Source organism: Cricetulus griseus (genome assembly GCF_003668045.3).
Source record: "Cricetulus griseus strain 17A/GY chromosome 1 unlocalized genomic scaffold, alternate assembly CriGri-PICRH-1.0 chr1_0, whole genome shotgun sequence".
Lineage (NCBI taxonomy): Eukaryota > Metazoa > Chordata > Mammalia > Rodentia > Cricetidae > Cricetulus > Cricetulus griseus.
The window spans coordinates 274,280,223-274,285,256 of NW_023276806.1; the positions used below are offsets into that span (position 1 = coordinate 274,280,223).

Genomic DNA, 5,034 nt, shown 5'->3' on the forward strand with positions numbered 1-5,034 from the left:
AACTTATATGTTCAATGTTATGTATGTTATATGTTTGCTTGTTATGTCTCTTGCTGTTTTGTTTTGTTAGTTTGGTGCCCTGATTTGTATTTGATCTGCGCAGAATTTGTAATTGAACCATAGGGTAAGCAGACTTGCGAGAACCTTGGTTCTGCCTTGGATGAAAGTCCAAGGGTTGTTTGTAATTTTGGTTTGGGGCACCATTTCTTTGCAGCGGTTTGTCCTGTCTAATGTCTGTCCTGTCTAATGTCTGTCCTTGTTTCATATTTGTGGCATGCATGGGTCAGGGGTCTTTTCTTGTTGCCCTAAGCACGTGGCATGGGAAAGGTGTTCTGCCATGTGTCATGGGTTAGAATGTGTTGTGTTGGTGTCCCCCGAGGCTGCTTTTCTGAACTCAAACCACTGCTGCAGCCTTTACAGCTTAGCCTGGCCGATGTAGGTGAGTCTTTCCCTATCACCACTTACCGGTCCCGTGGGTCCCTGCCATTTGCCTAGCTACCCGGCATTCTTTGTATGCAGGGGGATTGCAGGGGTCTTTTTCCTACCCCTGGATTGGCCAAGGGTCTGGGGTTACCAGCAGCACCCCCACCCCAGGTCTCTCTGCCTTGAGCACATGGAGCTCGAGCATATGAACTTATCTGGCCTGATCCGGACATCTAAACGGCCTTAAAGTTATTAAGAACTATAAAAGGGACTTTGACAAAATTTTTATGTTGACTGAGAAATGAGAAAAAATGTAGGAGACTTAAGTAATAAAGAGGGAAAGGCAAAAAGAAAATTTGTCTAAGAATGTCTAAGAAAGTCAGAGAAATGAACTAAAAGGTTATAAAGAGTTAGAGCAAGTCGTAGCAGAAAAAAGGTTGTTACAGAAAGTTATAGAGGGTTAAAGCAAGTCGTAGAAGGTCAGAGGAAAGTTGTTAAAGGTCAGAAAAAAGGTTGGTATAAGTCAGAGAAAAATGTAAACTGTAAACTGTGCTATGGTTTCTCATGTCTACAAACAGTAAATTTTAAAAATGGTAATATAAGTTAAAATTTTAACCATATTAAGCTGATTCTGTTTTAAAAGTCCTGTTTATTTCTCAAGTAAATTATGTATACTTGTTTTAAAATGTTCTGTTTCCTGGTAGCCAGCACATGGTGAACTGGTCACATGACTGACTGGTAGCCATTTTGCTAAAGTTAAAAAAAAGGATACTTAAACCTCCATCTTGACTAAAGGTGACCGCATGGAAATCAGAGGTACCATCTTAGAAACAAGTTTTTCAGTTAAGATTTAAAATGTTAATGCTTCTATACATTACAGAAAGACCTTAAGGGAATTTAAATTTCTTTTTAAAACCAGTTTTTTTTAATGTTTGTTTTTATGAATGTTTGTACTTAAAGAGCTTCAATTTAGAATTATTTTTAAGCAAAGCCTGACAATGTAAAGTTCTTGTTTTGTGAAAGATGCTGATCTATTATAAGATATTACAGTTTGTGTTTTCAAAAATTAAGTTTAGGATGTTGGTAGCAAACACCTTTAAGCTCAGGGTGTTGGTGGCACACGCCTTTAAGTTTAGGGTGTCTGTGGCATACGCCTTTAATCCCAGCATTCAGGAGTAAGAGGCAGATGGATCTTTATGAGTTCAAGGCCTGCCTGGTCCGACAGATCGAATTCCAGGACAGGCTCCAAAGTCACAGAAAGACCCTGCCTCAGAAAGAAGTTAAGCTACTGTTTAAGGAATATAAGGTAGCTCTATGCAGTTTTAAGTTCAGCTGTGCTGTTTCAAATATCTTACTAAGTTAAAACCAGTTACAGTCAGACTAAAAATTAATTACAAAAATAAGACTTTACCTAGCCACCTGTGAGCTTCTTGTATGCTTAAGGCAAGTGACTAAAACAGACAAACAGACCTCTAATGCTTCAGAGATCTTCAGAATATGGCATTTAAATTGTTATCTTTAAAGTTTATAATGTCAGACAGACTGCCAGATCCGAACAGTGACCCAAAGTCTCCAAAGAAGATTATGAGGCACCCAGTTCCTGCACCTGGACCAGTGAGCGAGATGCTCAGATATGATACCTGCCGCCTGCTAGAACCTGGCCGAGACTGTGGACAAAGCTGCTGGACACTGGAAAATTGATTGCACCGCCTTTGCCTAGACTAAACAAGGTCAGTCTTTTCCATGTCCCTCTTCTACAGAGAGGAAAAAAAAAAAAACCTCTCACAGTATAGGCCTGGCGAAGATTGCTATTCTTTGAGACGGCGGCCTCCAGCGGTAATGGAGAAACTTGGGTTTGGCTAACTGTATATGGACTGGCTTCTAACTGGCTTCTGTCACTTTTTAGTAGATTCAGATAAAATATACCCTTCTCAGATCTCTGAAATATTACTGGTTGTCAGTTTGACAGCATCAGGCAGTCAGATCCACGATAGACTAGTCAGTATGTTACCTGATAAAGTAGTGACTACCTATTTGTTCAGGCACAAGCTCAAGGTTTTTAAGTTTATTTTGGATGTCATCTAAGTACAAACTTAAAGGGCTTTTCATCAGGCCAAAGGCACCTCTGTCCAATCCATACCTGGCTCTCTGGACAGAAGAAAAATGTACATGCTTATAGCCCAAATCTGTAGTTTTTGCTAGGACTCAAAGTTATAAATAAGTTCCTGCTGTTTGAACAGATATTCAGATATCTGCTTTTTCTGCACTGTGGGCTTCAGTAACTAAGTTTTAACCTCTGTTCCTAGTTTAAACATGACTTAAACAGCCTTCTGCTTCTGGCAGATATCTGAGTATCAGTTGCTGACTACAGGCTCTTCTAAGTGGACTGCAAGCCCTGGACTTGCTGTGGATGTGAACCAGTCCAGCTGATATGGACACCCCCTGTCTCTGCAACAGTGTCTGCTAACCAGAAGCCCCTGATGAATTCCCCATTGCCTAAATTCCTTTTTGCTTTTGACTAGCATTTCAACCTTCTGGGGTCCCTAACTTCGTCCCAAAGTCAGCAGGAAGCAGTTTGGAAAAGAATTTCGCCGTCCATTTTCCCTGGTTAAAATGCTAAGTCAAAAGGAACTCCCTTGCATGGGGATGCCAATATCTATCACTCCCTGATGGGGATGCTAGAGAGACAGCAATTCCATGAAAGGAATTTCCAAAAAAGAAAAGGGGGAATGAAGGAACCAGCTTCCCTTTTGGCAGCCATAACAGCTGAACACGTGCTTGCCATAAACCTGCCTTGGTCACTTAGAGGTCAGATGCCTGTCTCCTGACAAGGAGCCAATCAGAAGTTAGCTGGTGGCACACCATGGGTGTGCTTTACGGACAAGCGCACAACAATGACGTAGAGGGCATAGCAACCACCCTGTGAGGGCCCATGGGCCATAACAACCAGTTGACCAATCAACACAGGGCAAGCCCTCCAAGGCTGGAGGCACACCAATCGTGAGCCTGTGCGTAACCCTAGACACTCCCATACACTGCCCTATAAAATCTTTTGGGAGCCCCTAGGAGCAGTTTTTCTAGCCATCCGCCATGGCGGATGGATGAAAGACACAAGCTAACATGGGGTTAGCTCGTTAAATTACAATAAAGCCTCGTGCAGTTTGCAGCAAGCTCTCGAATCTGCCTGGTGATTGGGGTGACCGTGAACGTGGCCTGGGACCCGGGATAACTGAGGTTTCCGGGAGTCTAACATTCACCACTGCCTGGCTCTTTTTACTTATTAAGAAAAAAGATACTGATGATGTGTGGGGTAGGCTGCAGCTCAGAGAAAGTGTGAGTTCTCTCCCTCTACCATGTGTAGGTTCTGGGAATCGAACTCAGGCCATCAGTGTTAGCAACAAGTAACTTGACCCATGGAATCATCTTGCTAGCCCTTATTTATTTAGGTTTGAGACAAGGGCTTGCTTTCAACACTACGCTTACTTCAAATTTGTCTCCTAACTGCTGGGTCTAAAGGTGTGAGCCCTGACACCTTCCTGCTTTTTCTGTTGTTTGTTTGTTTGTTTGTTTGTTTTTCAAGACAGGGTTTCTCTGTGGCTTTGGAGGCTGTCCTGATGTCAAACTCAAAGAGATCCACCTGCCTCTGCCACCTGAGTGCTGGGTCTAAAGGTGTGCACCACCACCTCCCGGCTCTTCTCCCTGCCTTATTAATTTTTCATGTGTGGTTAACTGACAGCCTTTTGCATGCCAGGCAAGCAATGAACTACATATGTATAGCCCTTTATCCCTTTGTGTTCCTCTTTTGATTTTTTTTTCAAGATAGGGTTTCTCTGTGTATCTTTGGACCCTGGCTCTGTAACTGGACCGGCCTCAAATTTACAGTGATCCTCCTGCCTCAGTCTTCCAAGTGCTGGAACTAAAGGTGTGTGTCACCACAAACCAGTAAACCCAAAGGTTTGAATTTAATTTACTCATTCTTCTGGTTTTTCTCTCATGATTATTTTTATTTTAACTGACACACTCTTCTGGTAAACCTAAAGTTTTAATACAGACTTGGACTTATAGCCCTGGCTGGCTTGAACAGTTCTGTGCAGACCAAGATGCTCACAGAGACACTCCTGCTTCTGTCTCCCTGGATTAAAAGCATGGACCTCCACATCCGGCATGGCATAGGTATGTTTATTTTAGACTAGGTGTCTTGCTGACTTTGGAACAATCTAAAGCAAATTAGCATGGATCCTGTGCAAGGATGACCCCAAAATTCATGAAGTGTTCCATATTTTGCTCTTCCCCCTGCTAATGGTCACCTGCAGGGAAACTGAGGCAAAATGCCATGAATCTGCTGAGCCTTCTCAATCTGCTTGTGTCAGTCAGTTAAATCCCACCCATAGCTGTTTTCTGCAGAAACAGATAAGGTCTCTCGTAACCCAGGCTGGCCACAAACTTGCTACCCATTCAAGGACTGAACTGAGGACCGATGACACACCAGACAAGCATGGCACAGGGTCACATCGCCACTCACCTTTCCCACCTCTAGGGATTTTGGAACCTGAAAGAGAAAACTTGTTTTTAGGATTGTGCCTTTGTGGTTTAGTTCCAGATCCTGTTCCT

General features: G+C 42.8%; 1 non-coding gene across 1 annotated transcript; it reads left to right on the forward strand.

Annotated features, from left to right (window-relative positions):
* Positions 1–4,603: 4,603 nt before the first annotated feature.
* Positions 4,604–4,707, forward strand: LOC113831707. Its single transcript, XR_003479709.1, has one exon. It is a non-coding gene; the product is annotated as a U6 spliceosomal RNA (small nuclear RNA).
* Positions 4,708–5,034: the final 327 nt, after the last annotated feature.